The sequence below is a fragment of the Carcharodon carcharias genome, chromosome 27, assembly GCF_017639515.1.
Source record: "Carcharodon carcharias isolate sCarCar2 chromosome 27, sCarCar2.pri, whole genome shotgun sequence".
Classification (NCBI taxonomy): domain Eukaryota; kingdom Metazoa; phylum Chordata; class Chondrichthyes; order Lamniformes; family Lamnidae; genus Carcharodon; species Carcharodon carcharias.
The window spans coordinates 19,084,807-19,102,576 of NC_054493.1; the positions used below are offsets into that span (position 1 = coordinate 19,084,807).

Here is a 17,770-nt window from a genome sequence, read left to right on the forward strand (position 1 = left end):
TTCTTTCCTTCTCTCTATCTTTCTTTCACTCTCTTCCTCTCTCTCATTTCCTCTCTCTCTCTTTCTATCTCACTCTTTCTTTCCCTCTCTCTCTCTCCACCCTGATTCCCCCTCTCCTTCCTGATTATCCCTCTCTCTTTCTCCATCTCTCCATTCTGATGTATTGTTTCTCGCTCTCTGTCTGGATTCTCTCTTACCCTCACTGTTCTGATTCTCTCTATCTCTCCGCCACTCTGTCTTGATTTTCTCTCTCTTTCTACATCTCTCTCTGACGCTCGCTCGCACATTCTTTCTCTCTGTCCTGAGAATCTCCCTCGCTCTCTGTACTGATTCTCTCTCTCTCTCTGTGTCTCCCTCCCAGCTCCTGTATGACTCTCGCCTCCTCTCTCCCTCTCTGTCCCTGTACTGACTCTCGCCTCCTCTCTCCCTCCCTCCCTGTCCCTGTACTGACTCTCGCCTCCTCTCTCCCTCCCTGTCCCTGTACTGACTATCGCCTCCTCCCTCCCTCTCTGTTCCTGTACTGACTCTCGCCTCCTCTCTCCCTCCCTGTACTGACTCTCGCCTCCTCTCTCCCTCCCTCTCTGTACTGACTCTCGCCTCCTCCCTCCCTCCCTGTCCCTGTACTGACTCTCGCCTCCTCTCTCCCTCCCTCCCTGTCCCTGTACTGACTCTCGCCTCCTCTCTCCCTCCCTGTCCCTGTACTGACTATCGCCTCCTCCCTCCCTCTCTGCCCCTGTACTGACTCTCGCCTCCTCTCTCCCTCCCTGTACTGACTCTCGCCTCCTCTCTCCCTCCCTCCCTGTACTGACTCTCGCCTCCTCTCTCCCTCCCTGTCCCTGTACTGACTCTCGCCTCCTCTCTCCCTCCCTCCCTGTACTGACTCTCGCCTCCTCTCTCCCTCCCTGTACTGACTCTCGCCTCCTCCCTCCCTCTCTGCCCCTGTACTGACTCTCGCCTCCTCTCTCCCTCCCTCCCTGTACTGACTCTCGCCTCCTCTCTCCCTCCCTGTCCCTGTACTGACTCTTGCCTCCTCTCTCCCTCCCTGTCCCTGTACTGACTCTCGCCTCCTCTCTCCCTCCCTGTACTGACCCTCGCCTCCTCCCTCCCTCTCTGCCCCTGTACTGACTCTCGCCTCCTCTCTCCCTTTCTGTCCCTGTACTGACTCTCGCCTCCTCCCTCCCTCTCTGCCCCTGTACTGACTCTCGCCTCCTCTCTCTCTCCCTCCCTGTCCCTGTACTGACTCTCGCCTCCTCTCTCTCTCCCTCCCTGTCCCTGTACTGACTCTCGCCTCCTCTCTCCCTCCCTCCCTGTACTGACTCTCGCCTCCTCCCTCCCTCCCTGTCCCTGTACTGACTCTCGCCTCCTCTCTCCCTCCCTGTCCCTGTACTGACTCTCGCCTCCTCTCTCCCTCCCTCCCTGTACTGACTCTCGCCTCCTCCCTCCCTCCCTGTCCCTGTACTGACTCTCACCTCCTCTCTCCCTCCCTGTCCCTGTACTGACTCTCGCCTCCTCTCTCCCTCCCTCCCTGTCCCTGTACTGACTCTCGCCTCCTCTCTCCCTCCCTGTCCCTGTACTGACTATCGCCTCCTCCCTCCCTCTCTGCCCCTGTACTGACTCTCGCCTCCTCTCTCTCTCTCTCCCTGTCCCTGTACTCTCGCCTCCTCTCTCTCTCCCTCCCTGTCCCTGTACTGACTCTCGCCTCCTCTCTCCCTCCCTCCCTGTACTGACTCTCGCCTCCTCCCTCCCTCCCTGTCCCTGTACTGACTCTCGCCTCCTCTCTCCCTCCCTGTCCCTGTACTGACTCTCGCCTCCTCTCTCCCTCCCTCCCTGTACTGACTATCGCCTCCTCCCTCCCTCCCTGTCCCTGTACTGACTCTCACCTCCTCTCTCCCTCCCTGTCCCTGTACTGACTCTCGCCTCCTCTCTCCCTCCCTCCCTGTCCCTGTACTGACTCTCGCCTCCTCTCTCCCTCCCTGTCCCTGTACTGACTATCGCCTCCTCCCTCCCTCTCTGCCCCTGTACTGACTCTCGCCTCCTCTCTCCCTCCCTGTACTGACTCTCGCCTCCTCTCTCCCTCCCTCCCTGTACTGACTCTCGCCTCCTCTCTCCCTCCCTGTCCCTGTACTGACTCTCGCCTCCTCTCTCCCTCCCTCCCTGTACTGACTCTCGCCTCTTCTCTCCCTCCCTGTACTGACTCTCGCCTCCTCCCTCCCTCCCTGTCCCTGTACTGACTCTCGCCTCCTCCCTCCCTCCCTCCCTGTACTGACTCTCGCCTTCTCCCTCCCTCCCTGTCCCTGTACTGACTCTTGCCTCCTCTCTCCCTCCCTGTCCCTGTACTGACTCTCGCCTCCTCTCTCCCTCCCTGTACTGACTCTCGCCTCCTCCCTCCCTCTCTGCCCCTGTACTGACTCTCGCCTCCTCTCTCCCTCTCTGTCCCTGTACTGACTCTCGCCTCCTCCCTCCCTCTCTGCCCCTGTACTGACTCTCGCCTCCTCTCTCTCTCCCTCCCTGTCCCTGTACTGACTCTCGCCTCCTCTCTCTCTCCCTCCCTGTCCCTGTACTGACTCTCGCCTCCTCTCACCCTCCCTCCCTGTACTGACTCTCACCTCCTCCCTCCCTCCCTGTCCCTGTACTGACTCTCGCCTCCTCTCTCCCTCCCTCCCTGTCCCTGTACTGACTCTCGCCTCCTCTCTCCCTCCCTGTCCCTGTACTGACTATCGCCTCCTCCCTCCCTCTCTGTTCCTGTACTGACTCTCGCCTCCTCTCTCCCTCCCTGTACTGACTCTCGCCTCCTCTCTCCCTCCCTCTCTGTACTGACTCTCGCCTCCTCCCTCCCTCCCTGTCCCTGTACTGACTCTCGCCTCCTCTCTCCCTCCCTCCCTGTCCCTGTACTGACTCTCGCCTCCTCTCTCCCTCCCTGTCCCTGTACTGACTATCGCCTCCTCCCTCCCTCTCTGCCCCTGTACTGACTCTCGCCTCCTCTCTCCCTCCCTGTACTGACTCTCGCCTCCTCTCTCCCTCCCTCCCTGTACTGACTCTCGCCTCCTCTCTCCCTCCCTGTCCCTGTACTGACTCTCGCCTCCTCTCTCCCTCCCTCCCTGTACTGACTCTCGCCTCCTCTCTCCCTCCCTGTACTGACTCTCGCCTCCTCCCTCCCTCTCTGCCCCTGTACTGACTCTCGCCTCCTCTCTCCCTCCCTCCCTGTACTGACTCTCGCCTCCTCTCTCCCTCCCTGTCCCTGTACTGACTCTTGCCTCCTCTCTCCCTCCCTGTCCCTGTACTGACTCTCGCCTCCTCTCTCCCTCCCTGTACTGACCCTCGCCTCCTCCCTCCCTCTCTGCCCCTGTACTGACTCTCGCCTCCTCTCTCCCTTTCTGTCCCTGTACTGACTCTCGCCTCCTCCCTCCCTCTCTGCCCCTGTACTGACTCTCGCCTCCTCTCTCTCTCCCTCCCTGTCCCTGTACTGACTCTCGCCTCCTCTCTCTCTCCCTCCCTGTCCCTGTACTGACTCTCGCCTCCTCTCTCCCTCCCTCCCTGTACTGACTCTCGCCTCCTCCCTCCCTCCCTGTCCCTGTACTGACTCTCGCCTCCTCTCTCCCTCCCTGTCCCTGTACTGACTCTCGCCTCCTCTCTCCCTCCCTCCCTGTACTGACTCTCGCCTCCTCCCTCCCTCCCTCCCTGTCCCTGTACTGACTCTCACCTCCTCTCTCCCTCCCTGTCCCTGTACTGACTCTCGCCTCCTCTCTCCCTCCCTCCCTGTCCCTGTACTGACTCTCGCCTCCTCTCTCCCTCCCTGTCCCTGTACTGACTATCGCCTCCTCCCTCCCTCTCTGCCCCTGTACTGACTCTCGCCTCCTCTCTCTCTCTCTCCCTGTCCCTGTACTCTCGCCTCCTCTCTCTCTCCCTCCCTGTCCCTGTACTGACTCTCGCCTCCTCTCTCCCTCCCTCCCTGTACTGACTCTCGCCTCCTCCCTCCCTCCCTGTCCCTGTACTGACTCTCGCCTCCTCTCTCCCTCCCTGTCCCTGTACTGACTCTCGCCTCCTCTCTCCCTCCCTCCCTGTACTGACTATCGCCTCCTCCCTCCCTCCCTGTCCCTGTACTGACTCTCACCTCCTCTCTCCCTCCCTGTCCCTGTACTGACTCTCGCCTCCTCTCTCCCTCCCTCCCTGTCCCTGTACTGACTCTCGCCTCCTCTCTCCCTCCCTGTCCCTGTACTGACTATCGCCTCCTCCCTCCCTCTCTGCCCCTGTACTGACTCTCGCCTCCTCTCTCCCTCCCTGTACTGACTCTCGCCTCCTCTCTCCCTCCCTCCCTGTACTGACTCTCGCCTCCTCTCTCCCTCCCTGTCCCTGTATTGACTCTCGCCTCCTCTCTCCCTCCCTCCCTGTACTGACTCTCGCCTCTTCTCTCCCTCCCTGTACTGACTCTCGCCTCCTCCCTCCCTCCCTGTCCCTGTACTGACTCTCGCCTCCTCCCTCCCTCCCTCCCTGTACTGACTCTCGCCTTCTCCCTCCCTCCCTGTCCCTGTACTGACTCTTGCCTCCTCTCTCCCTCCCTGTCCCTGTACTGACTCTCGCCTCCTCTCTCCCTCCCTGTACTGACTCTCGCCTCCTCCCTCCCTCTCTGCCCCTGTACTGACTCTCGCCTCCTCTCTCCCTCTCTGTCCCTGTACTGACTCTCGCCTCCTCCCTCCCTCTCTGCCCCTGTACTGACTCTCGCCTCCTCTCTCTCTCCCTCCCTGTCCCTGTACTGACTCTCGCCTCCTCTCTCCCTCCCTCCCTGTGCTGACTCTCGCCTCCTCCCTCCCTCCCTGTCCCTGTACTGACTCTCGCCTCCTCTCTCCCTCCCTGTCCCTGTACTGACTCTCACCTCCTCTCTCTCCCTCCCTGTCCCTGTACTGACTCTCGCCTCCTCTCTCCCTCCCTGTACTAACTCTCGCCTCCTCTCTCCCTCTCTGTCCCTGTATTGACTCTCGCTTCCTCTCTCCCTCCCTCCCTGTCCCTGTACTGACTCTCGCCTCCTCTCTCCCTCCCTGTCCCTGTACTGACTCTCGCCTCCTCTCTCCCTCCCTGTCCCTGTACTGACTCTCGCCTCCTCTCTCCCTCCCTCTCTGCCACTCGACTGACTCTCGCCTCCTCTCTCCCTCTCTGCCCCTGTACTGACTCTCGCCTCCTCTCTCCCTCCCTCCCAGGCCCTGTACTGACTCTCGCCTCCTCTCTCACTCCCTCCCTGCCCCTGTACTGACTCTCGCCTCCTCTCTCCCTCACTGTCCCTGTACTGACTCTCGCCTCCTCTCTCCCTCCCTCCATGTCCCTGGACTGACTCTCGCCTCCTCTCTCCCTCCCTGTACTAACTCTCGCCTCCTCTCTCCCTCCCTGTCCCTGTACTGACTCTCGCCTCCTCTCTCCCTCCCTGTCCCTGTACTGACTCTCGCCTCCTCTCTCCCTCCCTCCCTGTACTGACTCTCGCCTCCTCTCTCCCTCCCTGTACTGACTCTCGCCTCCTCTCTCCCTCCCTCCCTGTCCCTGTACTGACTCTTGCCTCCTCCCTCCCTCCCTGTCCCTGTACTGACTCTCGCCTCCTCTCTCCCTCCCTGTACTGACTCTCGCCTCCTCTCTCCCTCCCTGTACTGACTCTCGCCTCCTCTCTCCCTCCCTGTCCCTGTACTGACTCTCGCCTCCTCTCTCCCTCCCTGTCCCTGTACTGACTCTCGCCTCCTCTCTCCCTCCCTGTCCCTGTACTGACTCTCGCCTCCCCTCTCCCTCCCTGTACTGACTTTCGCCTCCTCTCTCCCTCCCTGTCCCTGTACTGACTCTCGCCTCCTCCCTCCCTGTCCCTGTACTGACTCTCACCTCCTCTCTCCCTCCCTCTCTGCCCCTGTACTGACTCTCGCCTCCTCTCTCCCTCCCTGTCCCTGTACTGACTCTCTCCTCCTCCCTCCCTCCCTCCCTCCCTGTCCCTGTACTGACTCTCGCCTCCTCTCTCTCCCTCCCAGTCCCTGTACTGACTCTCGCCTCCTCTCTCCCTCCCTCCCTGTCCCTGTACTGACTCTCGCCTCCTCTCTCTCTCCCTCCCTGTCCCTTTACTGACTCTCGCCTCCTCTCTCCCTCCCTGTCCCTTTACTGACTCTCGCCTCCTCTCTCCCTCCCTGTCCCTTTACTGACTCTCGCCTCCTCCCTCCCTCTCTGTCCCTGTACTGACTCTCGCCTCCTCCCTCCCTCCCTCCCTGTCCCTGTACTGACTCTCGCCTCCTCCCTCCCTCCCTCCCTGTACTGACTCTCGCCTCCTCTCTCCCTCCCTGCCCCTGTACTGACTCTCACCTCCTCTCTCCCTCCCTGCCCGTGTACTGACTCTCGCCTCCTCTCTCCCTCCCTTTACTGACTCTCGCCTCCTCCCTCTATCCCTGTCCCTGAACTGACTCTCGCCTCCTCTCTCCCTCTCTGCCCTGTACTGACTCTCGCCTCCTCTCTCTCTCCCTGCCCCTGCACTGACTCTCGCCTCCTCCCTCCCTGTCCCTGTACTGACTCTCGCCTCCTCTCTCCCTCCCTCCCTGTACTGACTCTCGCCTCCTCTCTCCCTCCCTGTACTGACTCTCGCCTCCTCTCTCCCTCCCTCCCTGTCCCTGTACTGACTCTTGCCTCCTCCCTCCCTCCCTGTCACTGTACTGACTCTCGCCTCCTCTCTCCCTCCCTGTACTGACTCTCGCCTCCTCTCTCCCTCCCTGTACTGACTCTCGCCTCCTCTCTCCCTCCCTGTCCCTGTACTGACTCTCGCCTCCTCTCTCCCTCCCTGTCCCTGTACTGACTCTCGCCTCCTCTCTCCCTCCCTGTCCCTGTACTGACTCTCGCCTCCTCTCTCCCTCCCTCCCTGTCCCTGTACTGACTCTCGCCTCCCCTCTCCCTCCCTGTCCCTGTACTGACTATCGCCTCCTCCTTCCCTCTCTGCCCCTGTACTGACTCTCGCCTCCTCTCTCCCTCCCTGTACTGACTCTCGCCTCCTCTCTCCCTCCCTCCCTGTACTGACTCTCGCCTCCTCTCTCCCTCCCTGTCCCTGTACTGACTCTCGCCTCCTCTCTCCCTCCTCCCTGTACTGACTCTCGCCTCTTCTCTCCCTCCCTGTACTGACTCTCGCCTCCTCCCTCCCTCCCTGTTCCTGTACTGACTCTCGCCTCCTCTCTCCCTCCCTCCCTGTACTGACTCTCACCTCCTCTCTCCCTCCCTGTCCCTGTACTGACTCTTGCCTCCTCTCTCCCTCCCTGTCCCTGTACTGACTCTCGCCTCCTCTCTCCCTCCCTGTACTGACTCTCGCCTCCTCCCTCCCTCTCTGTCCCTGTACTGACTCTCGCCTCCTCTCTCCCTCTCTGTCCCTGTACTGACTCTCGCCTCCTCCCTCCCTCTCTGCCCCTGTACTGACTCTCGCCTCCTCTCTCTCTCCCTCCCTGTCCCTGTACTGACTCTCGCCTCCTCTCTCTCTCCCTCCCTGTCCCTGTACTGACTCTCGCCTCCTCTCTCCCTCCCTCCCTGTACTGACTCTCGCCTCCTCCCTCCCTCCCTGTCCCTGTACTGACTCTCGCCTCCTCTCTCCCTCCCTGTCCCTGTACTGACTCTCGCCTCCTCTCTCCCTCCCTCCCTGTACTGACTCTCACCTCCTCCCTCCCTCCCTGTCCCTGTACTGACTCTCACCTCCTCTCTCTCCCTCCCTGTCCCTGTACTGACTCTCGTCTCCTCTCTCCCTCCCTGTACTGACTCTCGCCTCCTCTCTCCCTCTCTGTCCCTGTATTGACTCTCGCTTCCTCTCTCCCTCCCTCCCTGTCCCTGTACTGACTCTCGCCTCCTCTCTCCCTCCCTGTCCCTGTACTGACTCTCGCCTCCTCTCTCCCTCCCTGTCCCTGTACTGACTCTTGCCTCCTCCCTCCCTCTCTGCCCCTGTACTGACTCTCGCCTCCTCTCTCCCTCCCTCCCTGTCCCTGTACTGACTCTTGCCTCCTCCCTCCCTCCCTGTCCCTGTACTGACTCTCGCCTCCTCTCTCCCTCCCTCCCAGGCCCTGTACTGACTCTCGCCTCCTCTCTCCCTCCCTGTACTGACTCTCGCCTCCTCTCTCCCTCCCTGTCCCTGTACTGACTCTCGCCTCCTCTCTCCCTCCCTCCCTGTCCCTGTACTGACTCTCGCCTCCTCTCTCCCTCCCTGTCCCTGTACTGACTATCGCCTCCTCCCTCCCTCTCTGCCCCTGTACTGACTCTCGCCTCCTCTCTCCCTCCCTGTACTGACTCTCGCCTCCTCTCTCCCTCCCTCCCTGTACTGACTCTCGCCTCCTCCCTCCCTCCCTGTCCCTGTACTGACTCTCGCCTCCTCTCTCCCTCCCTCCCTGTACTGACTCTCGCCTCTTCTCTCCCTCCCTGTACTGACTCTCGCCTCCTCCCTCCCTCCCTGTCCCTGTACTGACTCTCGCCTCCTCTCTCCCTCCCTCCCTGTACTGACTCTCGCCTCCTCTCTCCCTCCCTGTCCCTGTACTGACTCTTGCCTCCTCTCTCCCTCCCTGTCCCTGTACTGACTCTCGCCTCCTCTCTCCCTCCCTGTACTGACTCTCGCCTCCTCCCTCCCTCTCTGCCCCTGTACTGACTCTCGCCTCCTCTCTCCCTCTCTGTCCCTGTACTGTCTCTCGCCTCCTCCCTCCCTCTCTGCCCCTGTACTGACTCTCGCCTCCTCTCTCTCTCCCTCCCTGTCCCTGTACTGACTCTCGCCTCCTCTCTCTCTCCCTCCCTGTCCCTGTACTGACTCTCGCCTCCTCTCTCCCTCCCTCCCTGTACTGACTCTCGCCTCCTCTCTCCCTCTCTGTCCCTGTACTGTCTCTCGCCTCCTCCCTCCCTCTCTGCCCCTGTACTGACTCTCGCCTCCTCTCTCTCTCCCTCCCTGTCCCTGTACTGACTCTCGCCTCCTCTCTCTCTCCCTCCCTGTCCCTGTACTGACTCTCGCCTCCTCTCTCCCTCCCTCCCTGTACTGACTCTCGCCTCCTCCCTCCCTCCCTGTCCCTGTACTGACTCTCGCCTCCTCTCTCCCTCCCTCCCTGTACTGACTCTCGCCTCTTCTCTCCCTCCCTGTACTAACTCTCGCCTCCTCCCTCCCTCCCTGTCCCTGTACTGACTCTCGCCTCCTCTCTCCCTCCCTCCCTGTACTGACTCCCGCCTCCTCTCTCCCTCCCTGTCCCTGTGCTGACTCTTGCCTCCTCTCTCCCTCCCTGTCCCTGTACTGACTCTCGCCTCCTCTCTCCCTCTCTGCCCCTGTACTGACTCTCGCCTCCTCTCTCCCTCCCTCCCAGGCCCTGTACTGACTCTCGCCTCCTCTCTCCCTCCCTCCCTGCCCCTGTACTGACTCTCGCCTCCTCTCTCCCTCCCTGTACTGACTCTCGCCTCCTCTCTCCCTCCCTGTCCCTGTACTGACTCTCGCCTCCTCTCTCCCTCCCTGTCCCTGTACTGACTCTCGCCTCCTCTCTCCCTCCCTCCCTGTACTGACTCTCGCCTCCTCTCTCCCTCCCTGTACTGACTCTCGCCTCCTCTCTCCCTCCCTCCCTGTCCCTGTACTGACTCTTGCCTCCTCCCTCCCTCCCTGTCCCTGTACTGACTCTCACCTCCTCTCTCTCCCTCCCTGTCCCTGTACTGACTCTCACCTCCTCTCTCCCTCCCTGTCCCTGTACTGACTATCGCCTCCTCCCTCCCTCTCTGCCCCTGTACTGACTCTCGCCTCCTCTCTCCCTCCCTGTACTGACTCTCGCCTCCTCTCTCCCTCCCTGTACTTACTCTCGCCTCCTCCCTCCCTCTCTGTCCCTGTACTGACTCTCGCCTCCTCTCTCCCTCTCTGTCCCTGTACTGACTCTCGCCTCCTCTCTCTCTCCCTCCCTGTCCCTGTACTGACTCTCGCCTCCATCTCCCTCCCTGTACTGACTCTCGCCTCCTCTCTCCCTCCCTGTACTTACTCTCGCCTCCTCCCTCCCTCTCTGTCCCTGTACTGACTCTCGCCTCCTCTCTCCCTCTCTGTCCCTGTACTGACTCTCGCCTCCTCTCTCTCTCCCTCCCTGTCCCTGTACTGACTCTCGCCTCCTCTCTCTCTCCCTCCCTGTCCCTTTACTGACTCTCGCCTCCTCTCTCCCTCCCTGTCCCTTTACTGACTCTCGCCTCCTCTCTCCCTCCCTGTCCCTGTACTGACTCTCGCCTCCTCTCTCCCTCCCTGTCCCTTTACTGACTCTCGCCTCCTCCCTCCCTCTCTGTCCCTGTACTGACTCTCGCCTCCTCCCTCCCTCCCTCCCTGTCCCTGTACTGACTCTCGCCTCCTCCCTCCCTCCCTCCCTGTACTGACTCTCGCCTCCTCTCTCCCTCCCTGCCCCTGTACTGACTCTCACCTCCTCTCTCCCTCCCTGCCCGTGTACTGACTCTCGCCTCCTCTCTCCCTCCCTTTACTGACTCTCGCCTCCTCCCTCTATCCCTGTCCCTGAACTGACTCTCGCCTCCTCTCTCCCTCTCTGCCCCTGTACTGACTCTCGCCTCCTCTCTCTCTCCCTGCCCCTGCACTGACTCTCGCCTCCTCCCTCCCTGTCCCTGTACTGACTCTCGCCTCCTCTCTCCCTCCCTCCCTGTACTGACTCTCGCCTCCTCTCTCCCTCCCTGTACTGACTCTCGCCTCCTCTCTCCCTCCCTGTCACTGTACTGACTCTCGCCTCCTCTCTCCCTCCCTGTACTGACTCTCGCCTCCTCTCTCCCTCCCTGTACTGACTCTCGCCTCCTCTCTCCCTCCCTGTCCCTGTACTGACTCTCGCCTCCTCTCTCCCTCCCTGTCCCTGTACTGACTCTCGCCTCCTCTCTCCCTCCCTGTCCCTGTACTGACTCTCGCCTCCTCTCTCCCTCCCTCCCTGTCCCTGTACTGACTCTCGCCTCCCCTCTCCCTCCCTGTCCCTGTACTGACTATCGCCTCCTCCTTCCCTCTCTGCCCCTGTACTGACTCTCGCCTCCTCTCTCCCTCCCTGTACTGACTCTCGCCTCCTCTCTCCCTCCCTCCCTGTACTGACTCTCGCCTCCTCTCTCCCTCCCTGTCCCTGTACTGACTCTCGCCTCCTCTCTCCCTCCTCCCTGTACTGACTCTCGCCTCTTCTCTCCCTCCCTGTACTGACTCTCGCCTCCTCCCTCCCTCCCTGTCCCTGTACTGACTCTCGCCTCCTCTCTCCCTCCCTCCCTGTACTGACTCTCACCTCCTCTCTCCCTCCCTGTCCCTGTACTGACTCTTGCCTCCTCTCTCCCTCCCTGTCCCTGTACTGACTCTCGCCTCCTCTCTCCCTCCCTGTACTGACTCTCGCCTCCTCCCTCCCTCTCTGTCCCTGTACTGACTCTCGCCTCCTCTCTCCCTCTCTGTCCCTGTACTGACTCTCGCCTCCTCCCTCCCTCTCTGCCCCTGTACTGACTCTCGCCTCCTCTCTCTCTCCCTCCCTGTCCCTGTACTGACTCTCGCCTCCTCTCTCTCTCCCTCCCTGTCCCTGTACTGACTCTCGCCTCCTCTCTCCCTCCCTCCCTGTACTGACTCTCGCCTCCTCCCTCCCTCCCTGTCCCTGTACTGACTCTCGCCTCCTCTCTCCCTCCCTGTCCCTGTACTGACTCTCGCCTCCTCTCTCCCTCCCTCCCTGTACTGACTCTCACCTCCTCCCTCCCTCCCTGTCCCTGTACTGACTCTCACCTCCTCTCTCTCCCTCCCTGTCCCTGTACTGACTCTCGTCTCCTCTCTCCCTCCCTGTACTGACTCTCGCCTCCTCTCTCCCTCTCTGTCCCTGTATTGACTCTCGCTTCCTCTCTCCCTCCCTCCCTGTCCCTGTACTGACTCTCGCCTCCTCTCTCCCTCCCTGTCCCTGTACTGACTCTCGCCTCCTCTCTCCCTCCCTGTCCCTGTACTGACTCTTGCCTCCTCCCTCCCTCTCTGCCCCTGTACTGACTCTCGCCTCCTCTCTCCCTCCCTCCCTGTCCCTATACTGACTCTTGCCTCCTCCCTCCCTCCCTGTCCCTGTACTGACTCTCGCCTCCTCTCTCCCTCCCTCCCAGGCCCTGTACTGACTCTCGCCTCCTCTCTCCCTCCCTGTACTGACTCTCGCCTCCTCTCTCCCTCCCTGTCCCTGTACTGACTCTCGCCTCCTCTCTCCCTCCCTCCCTGTCCCTGTACTGACTCTCGCCTCCTCTCTCCCTCCCTGTCCCTGTACTGACTATCGCCTCCTCCCTCCCTCTCTGCCCCTGTACTGACTCTCGCCTCCTCTCTCCCTCCCTCCCTGTACTGACTCTCGCCTCTTCTCTCCCTCCCTGTACTGACTCTCGCCTCCTCCCTCCCTCCCTGTCCCTGTACTGACTCTCGCCTCCTCTCTCCCTCCCTCCCTGTACTGACTCTCGCCTCCTCTCTCCCTCCCTGTCCCTGTACTGACTCTTGCCTCCTCTCTCCCTCCCTGTCCCTGTACTGACTCTCGCCTCCTCTCTCCCTCCCTGTACTGACTCTCGCCTCCTCCCTCCCTCTCTGCCCCTGTACTGACTCTCGCCTCCTCTCTCCCTCTCTGTCCCTGTACTGTCTCTCGCCTCCTCCCTCCCTCTCTGCCCCTGTACTGACTCTCGCCTCCTCTCTCTCTCCCTCCCTGTCCCTGTACTGACTCTCGCCTCCTCTCTCTCTCCCTCCCTGTCCCTGTACTGACTCTCGCCTCCTCTCTCCCTCCCTCCCTGTACTGACTCTCGCCTCCTCTCTCCCTCTCTGTCCCTGTACTGTCTCTCGCCTCCTCCCTCCCTCTCTGCCCCTGTACTGACTCTCGCCTCCTCTCTCTCTCCCTCCCTGTCCCTGTACTGACTCTCGCCTCCTCTCTCTCTCCCTCCCTGTCCCTGTACTGACTCTCGCCTCCTCTCTCCCTCCCTCCCTGTACTGACTCTCGCCTCCTCCCTCCCTCCCTGTCCCTGTACTGACTCTCGCCTCCTCTCTCCCTCCCTCCCTGTACTGACTCTCGCCTCTTCTCTCCCTCCCTGTACTAACTCTCGCCTCCTCCCTCCCTCCCTGTCCCTGTACTGACTCTCGCCTCCTCTCTCCCTCCCTCCCTGTACTGACTCCCGCCTCCTCTCTCCCTCCCTGTCCCTGTGCTGACTCTTGCCTCCTCTCTCCCTCCCTGTCCCTGTACTGACTCTCGCCTCCTCTCTCCCTCTCTGCCCCTGTACTGACTCTCGCCTCCTCTCTCCCTCCCTCCCAGGCCCTGTACTGACTCTCGCCTCCTCTCTCCCTCCCTCCCTGCCCCTGTACTGACTCTCGCCTCCTCTCTCCCTCCCTGTACTGACTCTCGCCTCCTCTCTCCCTCCCTGTCCCTGTACTGACTCTCGCCTCCTCTCTCCCTCCCTCCCTGTACTGACTCTCGCCTCCTCTCTCCCTCCCTGTACTGACTCTCGCCTCCTCTCTCCCTCCCTCCCTGTCCCTGTACTGACTCTTGCCTCCTCCCTCCCTCCCTGTCCCTGTACTGACTCTCGCCTCCTCTCTCCCTCCCTGTACTGACTCTCGCCTCCTCTCTCCCTCCCTGTACTGACTCTCGCCTCCTCTCTCCCTCCCTGTCCCTGTACTGACTCTCGCCTCCTCTCTCCCTCCCTGTCCCTCTACTGACTCTCGCCTCCTCTCTCCCTCCCTGTCCCTGTACTGACTCTCGCCTCCCCTCTCCCTCCCTGTACTGACTTTCGCCTACTCTCTCCCTCCCTGTCCCTGTACTGACTCTCGCCTCCTCCCTCCCTGTCCCTGTACTGACTCTCACCTCCTCTCTCCCTCCCTCTCTGCCCCTGTACTGACTCTCGCCTCCTCTCTCCCTCCCTGTCCCTGTACTGACTCTCGCCTCCTCCCTCCCTCCCTCCCTGTCCCTGTACTGACTCTCGCCTCCTCTCTCACCCTCCCAGTCCCTGTACTGACTCTCGCCTCCTCTCTCCCTCCCTCCCTGTCTCTGTACTGACTCTCGCCTCCTCTCTCCCTCCCTGTCCCTGTACTGACTCTCGCCTCCTCTCTCTCTCCCTCCCTGTCCCTTTACTGACTCTCGCCTCCTCTCTCCCTCCCTGTCCCTGTACTGACTCTCGCCTCCTCCCTCCCTCCCTCCCTGTCCCTGTACTGACTCTCGCCTCCTCCCTCCCTCCCTCCCTGTACTGACTCTCGCCTCCTCTCTCCCTCCCTGCCCCTGTACTGACTCTCACCTCCTCTCTCCCTCCCTGCCCGTGTACTGACTCTCGCCTCCTCTCTCCCTCCCTGTACTGACTCTCGCCTCCTCCCTCTATCCCTGTCCCTGAACTGACTCTCGCCTCCTCTCTCCCTCTCTGCCCCTGTACTGACTCTCGCCTCCTCTCTCTCCCTGCCCCTGCACTGACTCTCGCCTGCTCCCTCCCTGTCCCTGTACTGACTCTCGCCTCCTCTCTCCCTCCCTCCCTGTACTGACTCTCGCCTCCTCTCTCCCTCCCTGTACTGACTCTCGCCTCCTCTCTCCCTCCCTCCCTGTCCCTGTACTGACTCTTGCCTCCTCCCTCCCTCCCTGTCACTGTACTGACTCTCGCCTCCTCTCTCCCTCCCTGTACTGACTCTCGCCTCCTCTCTCCCTCCCTGTACTGACTCTCGCCTCCTCTCTCCCTCCCTGTCCCTGTACTGACTCTCGCCTCCTCTCTCCCTCCCTGTCCCTGTACTGACTCTCGCCTCCTCTCTCCCTCCCTGTCCCTGTACTGACTCTCGCCTCCTCTCTCTCTCCCTGCCCCTGTACTGACTCTCGCCTCCTCTCTCCCTCCCTGTCCCTGTACTGACTATCGCCTCCTCCTTCCCTCTCTGCCCCTGCACTGACTCTCGCCTCCTCTCTCCCTCCCTGTACTGACTCTCGCCTCCTCTCTCCCTCCCTCCCTGTACTGACTCTCGCCTCCTCTCTCCCTCCCTGTCCCTGTACTGACTCTCGCCTCCTCTCTCCCTCCCTCCCTGTACTGACTCTCGCCTCTTCTCTCCCTCCCTGTACTGACTCTCGCCTCCTCCCTCCCTCCCTGTCCCTGTACTGACTCTCGCCTCCTCTCTCCCTCCCTCCCTGTACTGACTCTCACCTCCTCTCTCCCTCCCTGTCCCTGTACTGACTCTTGCCTCCTCTCTCCCTCCCTGTCCCTGTACTGACTCTCGCCTCCTCTCTCCCTCCCTGTACTGACTCTCGCCTCCTCCCTCCCTCTCTGTCCCTGTACTGACTCTCGCCTCCTCTCTCCCTCTCTGTCCCTGTACTGACTCTCGCCTCCTCTCTCTCTCCCTCCCTGTCCCTGTACTGACTCTCGCCTCCTCTCTCTCTCCCTCCCTGTCCCTGTACTGACTCTCGCCTCCTCTCTCTCTCCCTCCCTGTCCCTGTACTGACTCTCGCCTCCTCTCTCCCTCCCTGTACTGACTCTCGCCTCCTCCCTCCCTCTCTGTCCCTGTACTGACTCTCGCCTCCTCTCTCCCTCCCTCCCTGTCCCTGTACTGACTCTCGCCTCCTCTCTCCCTCCCTGTCCCTGTACTGACTATCGCCTCCTCCCTCCCTCTCTGCCCCTGTACTGACTCTCGCCTCCTCTCTCCCTCCCTGTACTGACTCTCGCCTCCTCTCTCCCTCCCTCCCTGTACTGACTCTCGCCTCCTCCCTCCCTCCCTGTCCCTGTACTGACTCTCGCCTCCTCTCTCCCTCCCTCCCTGTACTGACTCTCGCCTCTTCTCTCCCTCCCTGTACTGACTCTCGCCTCCTCCCTCCCTCCCTGTCCCTGTACTGACTCTCGCCTCCTCTCTCCCTCCCTCCCTGTACTGACTCTCGCCTCCTCTCTCCCTCCCTGTCCCTGTACTGACTCTTGCCTCCTCTCTCCCTCCCTGTCCCTGTACTGACTCTCGCCTCCTCTCTCCCTCCCTGTACTGACTCTGACCTCCTCCCTCCCTCTCTGCCCCTGTACTGACTCTCGCCTCCTCTCTCCCTCTCTGTCCCTGTACTGTCTCTCGCCTCCTCCCTCCCTCTCTGCCCCTGTACTGACTCTCGCCTCCTCTCTCTCTCCCTCCCTGTCCCTGTACTGACTCTCGCCTCCTCTCTCTCTCCCTCCCTGTCCCTGTACTGACTCTCGCCTCCTCTCTCCCTCCCTCCCTGTACTGACTCTCGCCTCCTCTCTCCCTCTCTGTCCCTGTACTGTCTCTCGCCTCCTCCCTCCCTCTCTGCCCCTGTACTGACTCTCGCCTCCTCTCTCTCTCCCTCCCTGTCCCTGTACTGACTCTCGCCTCCTCTCTCTCTCCCTCCCTGTCCCAGTACTGACTCTCGCCTCCTCTCTCCCTCCCTCCCTGTACTGACTCTCGCCTCCTCTCTCCCTCCCTGTCCCTGTACTGACTCTCGCCTCCTCTCTCCCTCCCTCCTGTACTGACTCTCGCCTCTTCTCTCCCTCCTGTACTGACTCTCGCCTCCTCCCTCCCTCCCCTGTCCCTGTACTGACTCTCGCCTCCCTCTCTCCCTCCCTCCCTGTACTGACTCTCACCTCCTCTCTCCCTCCCTGTCCCTGTACTGACTCTTGCCTCCTCTCTCCCTCCCTGTCCCTGTACTGACTCTCGCCTCCTCTCTCCCTCCCTGTACTGACTCTCGCCTCCTCCCTCCCTCTCTGTCCCTGTACTGACTCTCGCCTCCTCTCTCCCTCTCTGTCCCTGTACTGACTCTCGCCTCCTCTCTCTCTCCCTCCCCTGTCCCTGTACTGACTCTCGCCTCCTCTCTCTCTCCCTCCCTGTCCCTGTACTGACTCTCGCCTCCTCTCTCCCTCCCTGTACTGACTCTCGCCTCCTCCCTCCCTCTCTGTCCCTGTACTGACTCTCGCCTCCTCTCTCCCTCTCTGTCCCTGTACTGACTCTCGCCTCCTCTCTCTCTCCCTCCCTGTCCCTGTACTGACTCTCGCCTCCTCTCTCTCTCCCTCCCTGTCCCTGTACTGACTCTCGCCTCCTCTCTCCCTCCCTCCCTGTACTGACTCTCGCCTCCTCCCTCCCTCCCTGTCCCTGTACTGACTCTCGCCTCCTCTCTCCCTCCCTGTCCCTGTACTGACTCTCGCCTCCTCTCTCCCTCCCTCCCTGTACTGACTCTCACCTCCTCCCTCCCTCCCTGTCCCTGTACTGACTCTCACCTCTTCTCTCTCCCCTCCCTGTCCCTGTACTGACTCTCGCCTCCTCTCTCCCTCCCTGTACTGACTCTCGCCTCCTCTCTCCCTCTCTGTCCCTGTATTGACTCTCGCTTCCTCTCTCCCTCCCTCCCTGTCCCTGTACTGACTCTCTCCTCCTCTCTCCCTCCCTGTCCCTGTACTGACTCTCGCCTCCTCTCTCCCTCCCTGTCCCTGTACTGACTCTCGCCTCCTCCCTCCCTCTCTGCCCCTGTACTGACTCTCGCCTCCTCTCTCCCTCCCTCCCTGTCCCTGTACTGACTCTTGCCTCCTCCCTCCCTCCCTGTCCCTGTACTGACTCTCGCCTCCTCTCTCCCTCCCTCCCAGGCCCTGTACTGACTCTCGCCTCCTCTCTCCCTCCCTGTCCCTGTACTGACTCTCGCCTCCTCTCTCCCTCCCTGTCCCTGTACTGACTCTCGCCTCCTCTCTCCCTCCCTGTGCCTGTACTGACTATCGCCTCCTCCCTCCCTCTCTGCCCCTGTACTGACTCTCGCCTCCTCTCTCCCTCCCTGTACTGACTATCGCCTCCTCTCTCCCTCCCTGTACTGACTCTCGCCTCCTCTCTCCCTCCCTGTCCCTGTAC

General features: G+C 61.7%; 1 protein-coding gene across 1 annotated transcript in view; it reads left to right on the forward strand.

The window, feature by feature from the left end:
* The window catches only part of LOC121270348 (telomerase protein component 1-like), a 111,587-nt gene that overhangs the window by 57,996 nt on the left and 35,821 nt on the right, over nucleotides 1–17,770 (forward strand). The gene's annotated exons all lie outside the window — the stretch shown is intronic.